Source organism: Lissotriton vulgaris, chromosome 2_1 (assembly GCF_964263255.1).
Source record: "Lissotriton vulgaris chromosome 2_1, aLisVul1.2, whole genome shotgun sequence".
NCBI lineage: Eukaryota > Metazoa > Chordata > Amphibia > Caudata > Salamandridae > Lissotriton > Lissotriton vulgaris.
The window spans coordinates 1,812,974,735-1,812,995,622 of NC_141687.1; positions in this window are offsets into that span (position 1 = coordinate 1,812,974,735).

Below are 20,888 nucleotides of genomic sequence, written 5' to 3' on the forward strand. Positions count from 1 at the left end.
TTTTCAGATTGGCAGTTTTTTGTTACTGTCTGATGGTACGATTTATTTTTACTGTTGTCCGATATATGCCTGATGAATCTCTCAGTACTAAAGTTTGATGTAAATGCCATCTGATTCTCAGTACAAACCATCAACTGGTGCCTTACTTACCCTTGCTCCTTCGGATACTCCTCCTCTAACCGTCAAAGTCCATCTGGTCTTTCAAACCTGTATTCCCCTTACCAGGCCCTCTCCTGCAAATATTTGTTATACTATGATAGATAAGTGTGTCAGGGGGTCCCTGCCTGCCACGAGTCCGATACTGATCAATGTCCCTCTTCCTTTCCGCCTCGACGAGTGCAGGACGGCCACGCTCCCTTTAAGGCAGCTTGGGCTTACCCGGAAGACAGAGCACCCTCTGTGACGTCATCCCCATCTCGCCAATCAGAGACGACGGTGACGCTGATAGTTGGACGCCGAGAGGAGAACGGCGCGAACGCGGCCGGAGAGGAAGAAGCGCCCCAGGAGTTCGCGACAACAGAGGAAGATGCCGGAGCAGGGTTGCCGTCCTCGGAGACAAGAGTAGAACCAGCCACGAGGTCACCGCAGGGGAAGCCGGGAGGCCAACGGATCCACGCTCCACCCAGCCACACTTCAACCGGAGAAGTGTGGCTCCGCAAGGTACGGGCAAGAATACGGAGAGTGTTTTTTACTGAGGGAGGGACTGGGTAGAGGGCAGCTGGGTGTTCACGGGAGGAGAGTGCCTGAGTATAAGCGCTACCACTCTCACTAGCAGAAAGAGCACCGAACGGTTGTGGTCCCTGGTGATCCCCTTCACGTCCTTCCCTCCCCCTCCTGCCATTACTTAATATTGGTCTCGGCAGTAATCCGGCGTATTCTTTCCTTTTCCTTTTGTTGAGGGTCTACAAAGTCAGAAGACCTTCTGTTGAATCCGACCCCGGGAGCCTCGAGAGAAGTCCGCCAGAAATAGACTGTTTTTGTTATCGGAGCCACGAGACTTTGTTTGTTTATTGGACCTCGACCTTGTTTCAATTAAATCCCAAATAATTGCACCATAAGTTTTCGTTTTCGCTATACCTCCTTGGTCATACCAATCACAGCCCCCTACCCCACGACAAGCCTTACAAGTGGTGCCGTGACTCGGAACCTCCGCGAACCGTCCTCTGATACAAGATGGAAGCCTTGATTCAACAAATGAAAGAGGGCCAGGACAAACTCGAGTGGGCAATTGGCCAAACCTCTTCTCAAGCTGAAGCAGACCGCACGGCATTTAGCAATGCCATACAAGCTCAATCAGATAACTTATTGAAACTGACCGAGGGTCAAAACCACCTCATGACGGTATTGGGACAAGGCAGGACAAACGGCCCACCCCCAGGAACTGTAGTCCCTTTACAAAAGTTCACCCCAGGAGACGACCCTTTGGCCTTCTTCCTGAATTTCGAGAGGGCTGCTAGAGCCAGTGCTTGGCCTGGGGATCGGTGGCCTTTCTACCTCGCCCCTCTCCTAACAGGAGAAGCACAATCCGCCTATCAGATGATCAATAAAGACGGCACCTCTGTTTACGCCGTAGAGAAGCAATACATCCTCGACCGTTTTGGGTGTGGATGAAGAGACACACAGGCTCAAGTTCCGACAGGAACGTGGAACCCCAGGGGATCTACCTAAGACTTTGTTCTATAAATTGAAAGCAGCTGCTGACCTTTGGTTGAAGCCACAGGATGGGAATATAGACGATGTGATGAAATATATCTCGAGCAATTTCTTGAGGCACTGCCCTACGGCACACAGCGTTGGTTGAAGCAACACGCAGGTCTTACTCTTGAACACGCTATTGAAATGGCCACTTCCTATGCCCGCGCCCAAGGGCGTCCCACTATAAGAGAACCAGAGAAACCTATAAACCAGTACCAGGAAAAGTCGAAAAAAGTACCCAAAACCCCCGTTTGAACCTCCACAACCACGTTTTTCCAAACCTGAGTTTCACCCTAACTCTGGTCCCCAATGCTATGACTGTGGTGAATGGGGTCATATAGCCAGATTTTGCAGAAAAAAAACGAAGGAGAAAGACGAAGAACCCATGGACGTCAGTTACGCTCCATATTCACTTCTGTTCACGCAGGAGACAGGACCAGTCTTCTATGTGAGTGTGACCATACATGGGAAAGTGGTTAGAGCCTTACTGGATTCTGGGCGTAGGCATTCTGTAGTCCGACAGGAACTTGTCCCTTCCTCATGCTTAATGCCCGGGAAAACTGTGCACATACGCTGCGTTCATGGGGACGTTAGGGAGTATCCTCTGGCCACTATTAGCCTATGTACCGCTGCAGGCACTAGAACAGAAGTAGTGGTCGGAGTCATGCCTGCTCTGCCTGAACCGGTGATAATAGGAACAGACAACCCCGGTTTTACCAACCTTTTGTCTGATGCCTTTCAAACAACAGTTTGCTTGTTCCCGAACCCTGGGCTAGGGATACCCATTTTAGAACTGCACAGTTGAATGATGCCTCCCTTACCAACGCTTGGAACATAGCCCATTCAGGTCAGGATCCTCTACAGAGGACATATCCCACATTCATTGAACAAAAGGTGTTGTTGTATAGGTTGGCTAAACCTGATGACGTTCCACAGCTCTTAGTACCTGTTGCCTTCAGGGACCAGATACTCTTTTTTGCACACGCTCACTTACTAGCAGGGCATTCAGGGGCAGAAAAGACAGGGCAGGCCATCTTAAAACACTTCTTTTGGCCAGGAGTATACGCCCAAATACAACGCTATTGTCAGGAATGTCAAATATGTCAGCGAAGGAACCCCTATGTTCCCCCAGCGGTTCCCCTGAATCCGTTACCCATCATAGGTAAACCGTTTGATAGGGTTGGAATGGACCTTATAGGTCCATTACCGAAATCTGCGAGGGGACATCAGTATGCCCTGGTCCTAGTGGACTACGCTACTCGTTATCCCGAGGCATTTCCCCTTCGGGCAGCTACATCCTCAGCAATTGCTCAAAAATTGGTTGAGGTCTTCTCTAGAATGGGATTTCCTCGCGAAATCATCACAGATCAAGGAACACCGTTCGTTTCACGCTTAATAGCCCAAGTGTGTAAACAATTACGAATCAGACACATTAAAACCTCTGTCTACCATCCTCAGACGGATGGCTTAGTTGAGAGGTATAACAGTAGTCTAAAGCTCACTCTGAAGAAGCTTTTGTCTGGGGATGGCAAAAACTGGGATCAGTGATTGCATTTGGCTCTTTTCGTTCTTCGGAGTCAAAAACAAGCTAGTCTAGGCACCTCTCCTTTTGAGTTATTGTTTGGTCGCACTCCAAGAACACTTCTGGAGATCACAAAAGACAGTTGGGAAAAGGAGGGAGCTCACGAGGCAGAAGCCTTGTTGGATTATACCAAACAACTCCAGACTAGGCTTCATAAATTGAGGACATTGGCCCATGATCATCTGGCCATAGCTCAGAACAAACAAAAGGTGTTTTATGACAAGGGAAAGAGATGGAGGGAACTGGATGTTGGTGATTGGGCCTTGGTGCTGTTGCCTTCCTCTACGCACAAACTCAGAAAAGAGTGGCAAGGACCTTTCGAGGTTCTCCGAAAAATCAGAAAAACCACCTACATCCTGCGTGTAAAGGGGAATAAGACACAAATGTATCACATAAATCTTCTAAAGAAGTGGCTGGGGAAGCCCCCGCAAGCAGCACATACACTCACAACTGTCCCTCATACTGTTCTTGACACTCCTATTAACACAGACCTAACAGAGGCACAACGGGAAGAAGTATTGTCTCTTCTTCTCTGGTACACAGACGTCTTCTCTGACCAACCAGGAAGAACAAACATTGCGGTACATTCCATACCTACTCCTCCCAGGACTGTAGTTAAACAAAAACCCTATCGGGTCCCGGAAGCCAGAAGACAAGCTTTACAAGAGGAGATCAACCAGAAGTTCCGTTCAGGAGTGATTGCACCTTCACACAGTAACTGGTGTTCTCCAGTGGTTCTTGTTCCTAAACCGGACGGCAGTATTCGTTTTTGCATAGACTTCAGAGCCGTCAATATGGTCTCCAAGCAAGATGCCTATCCACTGCCTCGCGTGGACGAACTGCTAGAACGCCTTGGTGAAGCCCAATATATCACTACTATTGATCTCACCAAGGGGTATTGGCAGATTCCACTAAATCCAGCAGACCAAGAAAAACCAGCCTTCTCTACCCCCTCAGGGCACTATCAGTTCACCGTTCTTCCCTTCGGTCTGTACGGCGCTCCCGCCACCTTCCAAAGGTCAATGGACACAGTCTTGTCTTCCCATCAGCAATACTCCTCTGCTTACTTAGACAACATTGTCGTCTATAGTAAAACCTGGGACGATCATAAAGAACACCTTGAGAAAGTCCTCAGTAGTCTAAGGGCCACCGGGTTATATAAATGCCAAAAAGACCATAGTGGCCTTTAGAAAGGTGAAATATCTAGGATATGTTTTAGGTAATGGACTAATAGAACCACAGATAGAGAAAGTGAAGGCTATCATAGAGGTCCCTTATCCCAAAACGAAAAGAGAACTGAGAGCGTTCCTCGGACTGGTGGGATACTACAGGAGGTTTATTCCACAGTTTGCAGACCTGGCCGGACCTCTCACGGACTTGTTAAAAAAATCTCAGTCATCTCCTAGACTACCAGCCCCTACTACTAAAGAAACCAAGGCTTTTCAGGCACTACAGACAGTCCTTACCACCTCGCCCGTCTTGGTTTCTACGAACTATAAAAAGCCCTTCATTCTCCAGACTGATACCTCCGGGGTAGGTATTGGGGCGGTCCTATCCCAGGAGGACTCAGATGGGTTGGAACGGCCGGTTCTGTTTATCAGCCGTAAATTGTTCCCCAGAGAACAGGCTTACTCCACCATAGAAAAGGAGTGTTTGGCGGTCCATTGGAGTGTGGACAAACTCAGGTACTATCTGGAAGGGAGGCCTTTTGTTTTATATACGGACCATGCTCCACTGACATGGCTTCAACGGAACCGTGGACACAATGACCGTATTCTCAGGTGGTTTTTGGCTCTGCAGCCTTTCCAGATCGAGGTCCGTCATCGCAAGGGCCTGGACCAAGGGAACGCTGACTTTCTGTCCCGGTTTTCTCTTTCCCCCGATCGGGGAAATCCTGGGGGAGGGTTGTGTCAGGGGGTCCCTGCCTGCCACGAGTCCGATACTGATCAATGTACCTCTTCCTTTCCGCCTCGAGAGTGCAGGACGGCCACGCTCCCTTTAAGGCAGCTTGGGCTTACCCGGAAGACAGAGCACCCTCTGTGACGTCATCCCCATCTCGCCAATCAGAGACAACGGCGACGCTGATAGTTGGACGCCGAGAGGAGTATGGCGCGAACGCGGCCGGAGAGGAAGAAGCGCCCCAGGAGTTCGCGACAACAGAGGAAGATGCCGGAGCAGGGTTGCCGTCCTCGGAGACAAGAGTAGAACCAGCCATGAGGTCACCGCAGGAGAAGCCGGGAGGCCAACGGATCCACGCTCCGCCCAGCCACACTTCAACCGGAGAAGTGTGGCTCCGCAAGGTACAGGCAAGAATACCGGGAGTGTTTTTTACTGAGGGAGGGACTGGGTAGAGGGCGGCTGGGTGGTCACGGGACGGGAGTGCCTGAGTATAAGCGCTACCACTCTCACTAGCAGAAAGAGCACCGAACGGTTGTGGTCCCTCGTGATCACCTTTATGTCCTTCCCTCCCCCTCCTGCTATTACTTAATATTGGTCTCAGCAGTAACCCGGCATTTTCTTTCCTTTTCCTTTTGTTGAGGCTCTACGAAGTCAGAAGACCTTCTGTTGAATCAGACCCCGGGAGCCTCGAAGAGAAGTCCGCCAGAGATAGACTGTTTTTGTTATCGGAGCCACGAGACTTTGTTTGTTTATTGGACCTCGACCTTGTTTCAATTAAATCCCAAATAATTGCACCATAAGTTTTCGTTTTCGCTATACCTCCTTGGTCATACCAATCACAGCCCCCTACCCCACGACAAGCGTTGCACTGTTGGTGGCTTGTTCTGAGGGGCATGGTGGATGGGTGACAGTAACTTTTGCCCCCAAAGCAGTTTGCCCTCAACTAATCGAGTAAAGCAGACAACAAGCATTGGCAAAACCAATAGGTCTTGCCTATGAGAGCTATTGCTTTTTTCAATGTTTTTAGCTAAGTTGCACAGCTGTTGTGCAGCATGACTGAAAGTATTTTTTTAAAAAGCTCTATGACACGGGCAGCACTGACCCCGTCATAGCACTTTCTTTTTAGGTTGAAGTCTACCACACAGCTGTGCTGTCTGGTTTGCTGGTTTGTTGCAGAAATCTAGGGACATTCAGAAAGCTGACCTAGGAATGCATTCCACCTGATGCTTACCATTATCTCTGTGGTTTGAAACTCACATTTTCTGGCTTTCTGTCCGCTTGCCCTATTTGCTTTAGGCTGTCCAGCTTGAGTTTGGCCCTCCTGTTGCCCAAACCTTGTTTGCTGTATTCTTCCACAAACCCGTTTTCTGTAAACAGGCCTTTGAATGTTGTTTTTATCTTGTCACATTTGCCATGCATTCAAAGACAGAGGTCAGGGTAGCTTGGTGTGCACTTTTCTTTACCTGACTGCAAAGTGAGAGATTTGAGTATCCATGTAAGAGGAAACGGTGCAGGGTGTTATTTTTTCCTAGGTCAAAAAAAGATGAACTGTGCTGATATTTCAGATTAGTACAAAGGAAGCAGTTTTTATAATTCTGATGTGTGATAGAAACAAATATTTGAATACGATCAAAACATATCAGTCCAGTAGGTGATGACATTTGCACACATCGTTAGTGTGCAGCACATGTAATGGTAATTACAGTTGATTATGTGTTGTCTGTAATGGCAGTGCGCTACCACACCAGGCATACTCCACACTATGCGACTTCAATCTATGTCCTTCCACTCTATGCCACGTCACTCCATTCTACGGCACACCACTCGACTCCATGCCACTCCAATCTATGCCTCTCACTCCATGACACAACATGCCACTCCACTCTATGCCCCTCCACTCCACTTACCCTGCTTCACTCTATCCCACTTCACTCTACCCCACTCCAATCTATCCCACTCCACTCCACTGTACCCCAATCTACCCCACCCCACTCCGCTACAATGTACCTCAGTCTACTCCATTCAAGTCTACTCCACTCCACCCAGTATATCTCATTCCACTCAATCTACCCCACTCCGCTCTACCCCATTTAACTCAATCTAACCCAGTCAACCCCAACTCATTCCAATGTACCCCACTCCACCCAGTCTATCATCCTCCATTCAAATCTACCCCTCTGCTTCAATCTACCCCAGTCTACCCCACTCCACTCTATTCAACTCCATTCCAATCTACATCAGTCCAATTTCCCCCACAACATTCCAGTTTACCCCACTCCAGTCCAAACTCCACTGCAACCTATCCAACTCCTCTCTACTTTAATCTACCCCATTCCACTCAACTCATTTCCACTCCAATCTAGCCTAATCCAATTAAACTCACTCGATTCCAGTTTACTCCACTGCAAACTCCATTGCAATCTATCCAACTCCTCTCCACTCTAATCTACCCCTCTTCACTCCAATCTACTCCAGTCCAATTTACCCCACTCCATTCCAGTTTAGCCCACTCTAAACCCCACTGCAATCTATCCAACTCCTCTCCAGTCTAATCTACCCAACTCCACTCCAATATACCACAATCTGCCCCACTCCAGTCTACCACACTCCATACACCCAATCTCCCACTGCACTCTAATCTACAATACTCCACTCTACCCAAATCTACTATATTCCACTTCATTACAATCCACCCGACTCCAGTCCAGTCTAACCCACTGCAAACTACCCTACTCCAATCTATCCCTCCCCAATCTACCACTTTCCACTCCAAAATACCCCATCTACCTCACCCCACTCCAATCTCCTCCTCTACCTCACCCCACTCCAATCTACCACACTCCAATAATCCCTCTTCAATTTACCCCACTCGTCTCCCCTACTCCAATCTACAGCACTCTATTCCAGTCTGCCCTACTCTATATCACCCAATCAAACCCACCCCAATCTATCTCACTCCAATTTTGACTCCACTCCAATCTAGCCCACTCAACACCAATGTACCTCAATCTAACTCACCCCACTCCACTTTGCTACAATCTTTCTCTGTCTTCTGCACTCCAATTTACTTCACTCCACCCTGTCTACTCCACTTCAATCTACCCCACTCCAATGTACCACACTTAACTCAATCTAACACAGTCAACCTACCCCACTCCAATCTATCCCACTCTACCCCAGTCTACTGCACTCCACTCAAATATACCCCTGTCCACCTCACCCCATCCCACTCCAATGTACCCCACTCCAATCTGCCCCACTCCAATGTACCCCAGTCCAACCCACTCTGCTTCAGTCTACCCAACTCCACTCCAATCTACCCCAGTCCAATTTACCCCAACCTATCCTAGTTTACCCCACACCACTCCACACTCCACTGCAACCTATTCAACTCCTCTCCACTTTACCCCACTGAACTCCTCTCCACTCCAATCTACCCCAGTCCAATTAACCCAGCTCCACTCCAAACTCCACTGCAATCTATCCAAAAATTCGCCACTCTAATCTACCCCACTCCACCCTACTCCATTTCACCCCAGTCCAATTTACCCTACTCCATTTCAGATTACCCCACTCCAAACTCCACTGCAATCTAACTCATCCCCACTATAATCTATCCCACTCCACTCTATCAGAATCTACTCCAATCTACATGAATCTACCCCACTCCAATCTACCACAGTCCAATCCACCCAATCTACCCCACTGCACCCTAATGATCCCACTCCACTCTACCCAAATCGACCCCACTCCACTCAAACGTACTCCACTCCATTCCAATATACCCCACCTCACTACACTCAATCTACCTCCTCCCACTACACTCAATCTACCTCCTCCCACTCCAATCTAGCCCCTCTACCCCAACCCAGTCCAATCTACCCCACTACAGACTACCCCAATCCACTCATCCCTCTTCAATGTACCCTATTTCAGTCACCCTAACTCCAATCTACCCCACTCCATTCCAGTCTACGCCACTCTATTGCACCAAATCTACCCACCTCACCCCACCCCAATCAATCTCACTCCAATCTCGACTCCACTCCAATCTAACCAAATCTACTCCATCACACTCCAAACTACCCAACTCTATTCCATTATACCCTATCAACCCCATTCCACTTCACTCATCTACCACACACCACCCAAATCTACCCCACTCCAGTCCAATCTAACCTACTCCATTCCACTCCAATCTAATCTATCCCACTCCACCCCCAAACTACCCAACTCCAATCTAGGCCATCCAGTCTGCCACACCCCAATATACCCCACCCTAATCTCTTATCTACCCTGTCTCCAATCTACCCTGCTCTAATCTACACTAATCTACCCTACTCCACCTAGTCTACCCCAATTCAATCTGCCCCACTCCAATCTATCCCAATCCACCTTTCTCCATTCTACCCCACTCTACCTGCACTCAATTCTACACCTATGTACCCCATTCCAGTCTACCACAATCCACCCCACTCCAAACTACCCCACTCCACAGCACTAACTTTTAGCCGTTCTGACCAGCAGCCACACTGCTGTTCATAATGGCTCAAACACATTGCCAAAGCCAATAGCTCTCGCACAGGTAAGACCTGTTGGGATTGCGAATTCTTGTTTTAACTTTCACCAGTGCTGTGCAACCTGGCAAAAAACATTGACTAAGCAATTAGTTTGTGTTTCAATTTACCCTATTCCAGTCACCCTAACTCCAATGTACCCCACTCCATTCCAGTCTACGCTACTCTATTCCACCAAATCTATCCACCTCACCCCACCCATTGCTAAAGTCAATAGCTCTCGCACAGGTAAGACCTGCTGGGATTGCCAATTCTTGTTTAAACTTTCAGCAGCGCTGTGAAACATGGCAAAAAACACTGACTAAGCAATTAGTTTGCGTAAATGAGACCTACTGGCTATGCCAGTGCTTGTTCAGTCTGTTGTGTGATAAGGCGACTTAAAACATCACTAGCTTTCCACCGCTCTGAGAGCACTTTTACAGCACTGCACAGTATATTCACAATTAGCTTACCTAAAGCCACATGTGCCCTGCTTTGTACTTGTATTTTATCCCAGGGAAGTCTTTAAAACGGCGGGATATCCAGTATTTCTTTGTTTTGCTATTAATAGTAATTATCTTCACAGCGGTTTAGAGCCTTTCTTAAAATAGGTCTCTTTCGTTTTATCAAATCGCTGATAGCAACTTCAAAACAGAGTGCTCTCAACAATAGATAAACCATTGGCTCGGCTTATTATTTTTTCTATTATTTACCTTTATAAAATAATGAACATGTATGTATGTACACGCATGGCGATTGGGTTCTTCTGCCTAGGGCCGGCTCTAGGGTGGTGTGACCGGTGCCACCGCACCAGGTGCTGACTTTGCATGGGGGCACCTGTTTGCTAGTTTATATTGTGCTTAAAGGCACCTTCTGCCCCGTTCCTGGACTCCAGAAATTTTCAGGCAACAATTAAAATGTCAAGATATCTCTGGTGATTAATGTTCTTCATGGCAAGATTGGAGTTTTGTCTAGTAGAAATTTTGACTTGTGGAAGTTTTTATTCATGGTAAGGAAGCGCAGAGAGTTAATATGCCTACTGCAGTGAATGTGTACCATACAGATCACAAAGTGAATATAGTGGGTTACTGCTGTTGTCAGAGACTTCCTTTTATTAGTTGCATTTTACAGTGAGCTATTAATTGTCATCAAAGAACTGCTGGCAGACTTCAAGGTATAGATTAGAGCCTATGGATGTTTCCTCAGACTTTCAATATTCTAATGTTGCAAAAAGTGTTTTATGGTACAAATCAGTTCTTGTTATTAAAGAGAGCCCCAATCCATTGTTACATTTAAAACTCATAGTTTGTGCTTCTCCAGACCAAGTACTCTTCAACTATACTGAAAACCTATCAGGCGTGCAACGCCCATTGGGCTCAAAGGGCTTTAAACCCCCCACCTCCAGGTAGTGTGTGGCAACTAAGCCAAAATTCGGGGGGGTGAGGGGGGGAAGGGGAGTGGCTAAGAATTTTTTTTGGGGGCGGGGTAATTCTTCCAGCTTTAGGCAGAGTGGAGATGAGGGGGGGTGAAAGAACAACAAAGCCTCAATTACAAGCAAATGGTCTTTTAAAGATCTGTGAAGTACTCAAATGCTGCAGTGTGTGTGTCCGGGAAGCTGTCTCAGCCCAGGCTGACACACACCACGGTCCACGGAAGGAGGGGGGGGATGCTGGGGAATGCTGCAGCCTGAGTGATGCTACAAAATTATTTTAATGCATCTGGTTATGGAGACTGTTAAAGGTTGGTAGGGAGGGAATCCGTGGCGTAGGTGGGGGGGGGGGGGGGGCGGGGGGGGGGGGGGGGGGAATAGATGGGGGAGGTGCCAAAAACATTTTCGCACTGGCGCCGTGCTAAAGCCGGCCCTGCTTCTGGCTGATTCCCTGCTGAGGACATTTCTCCGTGCAGCAAGTTAAGTGCTATTACTCGCGTTACCTCCCTTTCACCACTAGGTGGTAGCACCGACGGCACACGGATATTAGCATAGTGACACAAGTTAATGTGTGTCAAAAATCACGGAATTGTTTACCTAAACTTAGAATGACCTGAAAGTCGAGAGCGATTGTGGCCCGGGGCGAACATTCTTGCATTAAATAAACAGTGAAAAAAGAAATTGTGTTACAAGCTCAAAAAATCTGCAGCAAAAACTGAAAAAGTATGTTTACGTTTCTCAATGTAAAGTCAAAAATTTCGGTTGTTTTTGGTCCTCACGAACTTTTCTCTTAGGGTTCCGGTTTGCGACCGCATCGGGTGCTGAGCGCTGACTACGAGTTAGGGCGTCGTGTTTGAAGTATATTATAGTTTTAAAAGCACATGCTACCATGTTCCTGGCCTCCAGCAATTTTCAGGCAAAGTAAAGATAACTCCGGTGCTTAATGTTCTTCCTGGAAGGAGATTGGAGGTCTGTCTAGTGGAAGTTTTGACTCTTGGCAAGGTAGCACAGAGGGTTATTATGCCTGCTGCAAAGAACGTGGGCCATTCAGATCACAAAGTGCATATCCTGTAAATAGGTCTGTGGGTTACAGCTTTTGTCTGAGATATCCTTTGTTACTTGCAGCTTATAAACAGGGCCGGCTTTGGCTCTGGTGACGCCCAGTGCGACAATGTTTGTTGGTGCCCCCAATGACCACCTCCGCAATGGATTGCTTCACTACCACCATTTAACAGTGCTCCTCAAGTCTCCTTAACCGCTCTCTCTCAGATGCATTTAATTTGTTTTATAGTGCCACTCATACCAGTGTAGGGTGTCAGAGCACTACATCTCACACTACACAGAGACAATCGATCATAGGTGTTTAAATCAGTGTATAGGAAAGGTTATATAAAATGGAAGACCACAAGGTGTAGGAGTCATATGTCATCCATACTGGCAGGCAGGAATGTTTAACAGTGCTTTGTCTGGAGAAGCACAAACTAAGAATTTAAAACGTAACACCATGGTTGGTGGTTCTCTTTAATAATCAGAATGTATTTCTATCCAAATGAAGCCTTTTTCCAACATTAGGATAATGAAAGACTGGGGGAAAAATCCTAATGCTCTAATTTATACCTTGCTTTTTGAATGCTGCTCTTCGATGACAGTTAATAGCTCGCTGTTCTATGTTAGGATTAGAATTTATAAACGGCCGGTTTTAGGGCAGTGTGACGGGTGCAGCCACACTGGGCGCTGACCTGTGGAGGGAGCGCCAACCTCAGGGTGGACGCTGAGTTTAGCATTGACTTATGAATGGAGAGATAAGGGGCACTTATGCCTGGTGGTAGCGAGAGAATCCGAGGAGGAGGTCATGGGGCGTGGGGACACCAAAAATGGTTGTCGCATTGGGCGCCACCAGCACCAAAGGCGGCCCTACCTGTTGTTCCTGTTTACAGTCAATGAGTCTTTCGCAGTGCCTCCATTCTCTCTCTGCTGCTAGTTTCTGTGTCCCCATTCATTCTGAACTCAGGATCTGTGTCCGCAGTCATCCTCCACTCAGGATATGTATCACCAATCACCCTCAGTTCAGGGGGTGTGTCCCCAGTCACCCAGGGCTCGGAGTCTGTGTCCCCAGTCACCGTAAACTAAGGGTGTGTGTCCCCAGTCACCCGCAGCTCGGGGTGTGTGTCCCCAGCCACCCTGGGCTCGGAGTCTGTGTGCCCAGTCACCCTAAACTCCGGGTGCGTGTTCCCAGTCATCCTGGGTTCGGGGTCTGTGTGCGCAGTCATCCTGGGTTCGGGTCTGTGTCCCCAGTCATCCTGGGCTCGGGGTCTGTGTCCCCAGTCACCCTCAGCTCGGGGCCTAGGTCCCCAGTTACCCTCAACTCTCGGGGTCTGTGTCCCCAGTCATCCTGGGATCGGAGTCTGTGTCCCCAGTCATCCTGAGCTCGGGGTCTGTGTCCCCAATCATCCTGAGCTCGGGGTCTGTGTCCCCAGTCATCCTGGGATCGGAGTCTGTGTCCCCAGTCACCCTCAGCTCGGGTTCTGTGTCCCAGTCATCCTGAGCTCGGGGTCTGTGTCCCCAGTCATTCAGGGCTCAGCGTCTGGGCCCCAGTCACCCTGAGTTTGGGGTCTGTGTCCCCAGTCCATGACCACTATCCTAGGTTCAGGTCCTCCGCCTCCTTCTCATGCCTGTTCTCCCTGCTTGAGGGCTGTCTTTCCTGTGCACATCTGTAACCACCTTCATGGCCCATGTTCTTTGCAAAGGGCCTGCTGCCCCCTGCTGAGAGTTTCTGGAACACAGGGCCCACTGTCCCCCGCTGAGAGTTTCTGGATCCTGCTGAGGGTCAGTGTGCCCTACTCAAGGGCTGTGTAGCTGGTTTAGAACCAGAGTCCTTTACAAAGCGTCTGTGTCTTTGAGCACCTGCTCATGACCTTTGTCCTCTTGCCATTGCCTGCGTCCCCACTCAATGTTTCAAGTAGTGTGTACAGAATGATTGTTAATTGCTGGGTTTGTAGATGATTTAATTGGAATGAGAAGTATAAAGGTGGTGTGGCAGAGAATCCTCATCCCCTAGACTGTTCACAGGCTGCCCACACCCAGGCATACTTTAGGCCTCATTTACAAGGTTCTGGTGCAGCAAAGCGATGCAAGGAATCTTGTTGCGTTTCCCCGAGTCAAAAGAGCACTGCAGGAATCCACTGTATCAATGAGATAAGGTGCATTCCTGTCCTTTTCACCTGCGCTGGTGCACAATGGGCTGCCATGTGTCATCCCAGGCGCACTTGCGCCATGGTGCAAGGGTATCTGCGTTGTAGGGGTAATTGTTTGTGCAAGTATACCTTTCTGCACAAAAACAATCATGAGAGGTGGTTTCCTCTTTCTAGAATGCAGCACACATAGAAAGAGAAACATGCATTGAAAATGCAATAGGTCTTGCATCTGATTAAGTTAAAGCCGTTTGCTTTGTTAATGGTATTGTATAGCAAAGCAAATGGCTTTAACTTAATCAAAATCGAGACCTATTGCATTTTTAATGCTTTTTCCCGGACTGCAGTGACAGCAGGCACATCGATGTGCACGTGCTCACACTGCTCACTTCTCACTAGTGGAGAAGTTACAGCATGGCGTCATGCCAGGTGAGCACTGTACGGGAAGGGAAATCCTTTAAAGGGTCATTTTCTGTCTGGATTTCCCTTCTCTTTTTGAAATTCAGGAGCAGCAACATTGTTGTGGTGTCACCAAGGCTTTAAGTGGGAGCTTTTTTAATAATAAATACAAGCCATGGTAGCTGCTTATTTTTTTTCATGCAACTAACAACCATTGACAAAGCAAATAGTCCTGACTTCTTGTAGGTATGATGTTACTTGCTGTAGGTAAGATGTTACTTGTTGTTTCATATATATATATATATATGGATGCAATGACAGAAACAGCAAAATTCAAGTCGGACGGGACACTGCTAAGCACAGATTTTTAGCATACGTGATTTTAAGCGACACCCTTAATTATATTGGCCATGCCCCTTTGAGAGACCCTTCAGTTTTTTCATCCCACGTAAAGCCCTGGCTGAATAGGACCCGCATTAAGGACAGGGGGCGAATGGAGGGTTGCCTTCCCCCTCCCCTGTGCTGCAGGAGTCAACGTGACGCCTCTGCAGTCTGCCCATATGTATATATCGAGTGAGTGACCCGTCCCCGAAGGGTCTTGAGATCTATGCAACACTGTGTGGTGTTATAGGCGTGTTCTATCTTACATAACGCACACCTTCAAATGACCCTGCAGGAAAATTGCTTGAGAGCTGGCGGGACAGTGGAGAAGTGTACAGTGAAGACCATTGGCCACAAACGGTGACACAGGGGAAGAAAGAACAGCTTATTCCCCCGTCACTCAAGTACCAGATCTTGTGCTTATCGAATGATCTGTGTGAATAGCTAACGCTGCCTAGGGCCGTTGCTCATCCTCAATGGTGCGCACCACGGACGAGCAGATCATGTGCCTTCTAATTAGTGACTCAGCGCTCATCAGCTTGGCTTGGGGTAGCAGAGCATCTATTACCTTATTTAGCAAGAGGGAGCATATTTTCACGCAGCTATCTCTGTGCCGGAATTTTTATTTTTTTTGGTACGGAGGTGCAAGCTATCCATCAGTGCGCGAGATGTAATCGTTTCTGACCACAAGATTGCTGTTTATTCAGGATAATGAGTGGTTGGCATGTGGTCAGGAGAGGCCTTAGAAGACGCTGGTTCCACTTTCTCCGTGCACCTAGGAAGAAGTGTCAGCCGGATGTAAGATGCCATTCAATCGTCATCTTCCAAACTTATAATGCGCTATAATACCCACGAAAATAAATAAACACAAAAGCATCTTGTGCAGGGTAGCATTTAAGACAGATCAGGAAAGGCATGTTTTCAAAACTTTTTTGAACAGCAGTAATTCCGGTTTCAGTTTCCGAGCCTCTGGGAGTTGGTTGGCCGCGAAAGTGAAAGCGATCGCGAAAGTGATTGTGCGAAGGCCACGCTAATTAAAAGCATAGTCGAAGCGGAATTTTTGTTGCTATGGCAACAAAATGGCGTGGGACTGTTCACGCGCATGGGTGGAGTGGCATGGCTCACTGGTTAGAGGCGGCAGACCCAGAAGCAGAGCACGGCCCGGGACCAGGGTTCAATTCCCGATGCGGCAGGGTCGTGGACCAGGGTCAGCAGACTCGATAATTCTCGCCTCTGTGCCTACTCGAACCAGGGATCACACTCGGCAACTCTGGGCATTAGCTTGCCTCATCTTCACAATGGACCCCAACATACGCCAGGGATGCCTGGTTTCACCTTGGAGATACCCAGTAGGGACCATCTCACAGGGAAATCCAGGACGGGCTCCCCAGCGGTCTTCAGCGCGGAGAAACCCCATGTTGGATGATTCATGCGCTTTACAAGACATCATTACATTACATGCTGTTTGCTATGGACAAATGGGAAGAGCAGCCATGTTTGTCCATGCAGGCACGTGCATGAAAGTCCTCAGCAGAATCGATTCTAAAAGGTATTCGCGAGAGCAGCAAATGCGCTGCTTTCACCAGGTGAGACCTAAAAAACTAGGAGAAACAAGGATATTTTGCCTCGTTGCGCCTTCTGAACGCCACAGAATCTATTGCATTTTCAGGTTTACCATTCTTCTGGGAATGCTTCAGAATCCATGGGTGTTGCCTGGGAACACCCACAGCAACACCCATGGAAGGCCCTTTCATGCAGGGTTTTGCGTGAAAGGGCCCATATTTGCAAGGCCATGAAAAGACATGCAAAGTGATGACTTTGCATGGCCTTGTAAATATGCGCTGCAACATTGTGTCACCTGATTCTCAAAAAAGGGCAGCTACGGCTGCATGAAAGTGCCGCTAGGGGCCTCATAAATGAGGCCCTTTTTAGGTCTCGCCTAGAGTTGCAGCGCATGCACTGCTTGCTTTGCGAGACATATTGTTTTAGGATATGTTTTAGAAGTAGAGTGGATGCCCAACCCCCCTTTTTCATTGGCTGGCATCATCGTCCATGCTAAACACTGGCTTCCGATTGAAAATGAGGCTTCTTAGTCCCTCCTTTTTACCGCCCTGTCTCCTTTTGGGACGGCCCATCATAACTGGATCTTTTACTTGCTGCGTTACACGGTCTCTTTAATTAGTGGGTAAGCAATTTTTTTTAATTCGCGCAATGGCGACAGCTTGTTTTGTTCCGTTATCACGCCATGCTCTTGACTTATATATGCACAAGTGCCATATATTTTAGCACAGCACCCGCTTTATACAAAAAAAATCTTGCATACTGCGCAGCTCTCGGCACAGCTGCTTGTCACTTCTGCATGTGCACACTGGACACATACATGAAATATGTCTCTGTGCAGAGCGGAGAGGAGAGTGCTGAGAGGGGCTTCGGCGTTATTGCTTTCACTGGTTTCACACAGTACACCCTCTGCTCTCCCTCGTGAGCATCTGCGGCACAAAGTGAAAAGAAGGGAACCCGGGGAGCTCGGGTAGAGGCGCAGAGCCCTGAAGAGCGCAGGAAAGTGCCTCCACAGGAGTTTAGCTAGAGCCTCCAGCCCCAGTCAGCTGAGCCTCTCCGCAGCGGGGACACCGGGGGCTGCCCGGAGGCTGAGGACCAGGGAAGCAGCGCTGGAGAAGGAGGAGACGGGAGGAGAATAGGAGGAGGCTCCCCCAACCCACCCTCTCCCAGGCGCGCAGCTCCCTCAGGAGTCCGCCACCTCAGCAGAGGGTAGGGGAGAGACGGCATCTGCCTGCCAGGTACCGAATAGGGCCCCCCTGCTGCAGGACACCAGCATAAAGGGTGAGTCCCAGGACCAGTCACAGCTTTCAGAATAAGCCCCTCCAGTCCACGTGTAACTGACAGCCTTTGTTGTCTCCATTTTTTACTGACTCTCTTTAGCCTTGTTTCACTTTTTGTACTTATTTCACTCTTGTCTACGTTTTGTGTTTGTTTTTCAACCGCAGTATGGCACGCTTTACCTTCTTTCTTCAGATTCACGTTCTTGCCTTTCTTTGGGTACACTGGACATATTTTTGTTATTACCATAACACATTGGGTTTTGATTCTGCATTGACCCACATTTGGGAAATCTTCACATTTCTTGTTTTAGTTACCAAAATACTTTAGCAAACATGCTGCATCCAATATTCTTTATACTTTTTGTTTCTTTCCACCCGGGCACCTTTTTTTCTGAACCCTATATAGTGTGCTTTAGGGCTATATGTACTATCAAAGTAACACAAAAAGGGAGTGAAGAGGCAATGCTCAAAAGAGCAGAAGAGGTGGATACGACCTCCTCAAGTTATATTGTCAAAAAACATAGGGATCCACCCTTATGGGAAAGTATAGAAGTGTTCCTCCAGACTACGTGTATCTCCTACAATGATGGAAAGCACACAGCTTTCTTTAAATACCCCTCACTCACCAAAAGGAACCTTGGAGGCATGCTTCATCATCGGGGTCTTCCCGCCCTCTGCGGGAAAGGCGTGCTGCGACCTGCAACTACATGGGAGCACTGATTATGAAAAACAATACTATGTGTACTATAATGAAGAAGCAGACATTTATATGATACCAAATACATATGTTTTCAGGCCTATAGTCTTCTTTGAACTACTAAAGAAAGACACCAACAGAAATCCACAGAATGGTCGCACACTCCATTCTATGTGTCAAGCCAGTCTCAGTCAGCTGCAACGTGCAGAGCAAACGCAAGGCTTCCGAGAAATGACATGCCAGCTTTCAGCTTTTAGCTTGCTATTGTCAAACCTCATATCTCCAGTAAAAGATGTCGACATGACCTGCCCTAGCTGGTCAAATACGTGCAGAAACCCACGAACACTAGAAACGCAGATTTCACCTTTATGGAAAACCCCAATTCTGCTCTTGTAGATGACACGTGAGTAATGTAGGCACCCTTCGAGCCTTAAAAGGGTATCACACCATATGTGCACTTCACTGATTGGTCTAGCAGGTCATAGCCTGATCCAGATTACGTATGCTATGATGCCCATCCTGCGGGGGCTTATACCTATAAAATGTCTCTGCATTGTCATACCAATTGGGCACTCAGTGAGATTTGCTGAGGTCTCCGTGCGCACGTATTTGATATTGTGATTACTTTCTAATTGGGTTCCCAATAAATCTTGCATACTCAAACATGCTGAGAGCGAATTGTTTATTTTACTGTTGTCATTGATCTTTTATTCCTGCAGTTAAACATTGCGCTTTGACATCTGGTGAAGAATGCTGCGGGCCCAATACAGCTGACTGGCTACACCGACGGAGCAGACACTGGATCGGACCCTTTTGGCACCCTTCTGAGGGTGGGGTTTTGAGGTGATAACGTTCTGTTTGTTTATCTCTCCCCGGCCTGGTTGGTAGCTGGAGGGGGCCGGGTCCGGTGGATGACCTGTTTGTGGCCTCTCTGTTGTCTTTGGCATTATCCTGCTCTTTTTGCTCTCGGCACGCTTGTGTTGTGTTCTACCTCTCCTGACACGTTTTATTCCTGACTCTCTATGTCTGACGAGGTGTGCCTGTGTCCTGGGGATATTTACAAGGCTTGTTCAGACTCCATGTCTTTCGTGGTTCCTTTTCTGATCACCTTCTTCATTCTGCTGTTTCTGGCTCTGATGGTTTACGTGTGTTTTTGTCACCACACGACCCGGGAGGTAGCTCCCATCTAGCTCTCTTTTCCTTTTCTCCAGCCCTCGGCGCTGTTGACCTTTCTGACGTTCTGTGCCAAGGGCGTGTGTTCACCTCTGTCATCGCTGCCTGAAGTCCACTGCCTTTTCTCACATACATTTTTTTTATCTTATAGGGCATGGGTACTCACAAACTTTCTCTCGGGGGCCAAATTTACACTGTGAATTGTGTCCGAGGGCCGCACCAGTGGGGGCGGGGTCAGTGGGGGAGGGGGCGGGGCTAGAGCAATAAAAAAAAAACTGACCATGAGGTTGATCACTGGTCCCGGCAGCGGACACCTTCATGCACTGAGCCACCAGACCCGGCATACACACATCTCTCTCTCTTGCTCTCTCTGTCTCCCTCCCTCCCTCTCACTCTCCCTTGCTCTGTCCCCCTCCCTCTGTCCCCCTCCCTCTGTCTCCCTCCCTCTGTCTCCCTTTCCCTCTCTCACTCCCTCACTCTGTCTCCCTTTCCCTCTCTCACTCCCTCACTCTGTCACTCCCTTCCTTTCCCTCCCTCCCTCCCTTTCCCTCTCTCACTCCCTTTCCCTCCCTTCCTTTCTCTCCCTCCCTTTCCCTCTCTCACTCCCTCATTCACTCTGTCTCCCTTTCCCGCCCTCACTCTGTCTCTCTTTCCCTACCTCACTCCCTCACTCTGTCTCCCTTTCCCTCCCTCACTCCCTCACTCTGTCACTCCCTTTCTCTCCCTCCCTTTCCCTCCCTCCCCCTCCATCCCTTACCCTCCCTCCCTTTCCCTGCATCCATTTCCCTCTCTCACTCCCTCACTCTGTCTCCCTTTCCCTCCCTCACTCTGTCTCCCTTTCCCTCCCTCTCTCCGTCTCCCTTTCCCTCCCTCTCTCCGTCTCCCTTTCCCTCCCTTACTCCCTCACTGTCTCCCTTTCCCTCCGTCGCTCGGTCTCCCTTTCCCTCCCTTACTCTCTTACTCCATTACTCCCTCACTCTGTGACTCCCTTTCCCACCCTCACTCTGTCTCCCTTTCCCTCCCTCACTCGGTCTCCGTTTCCCTCC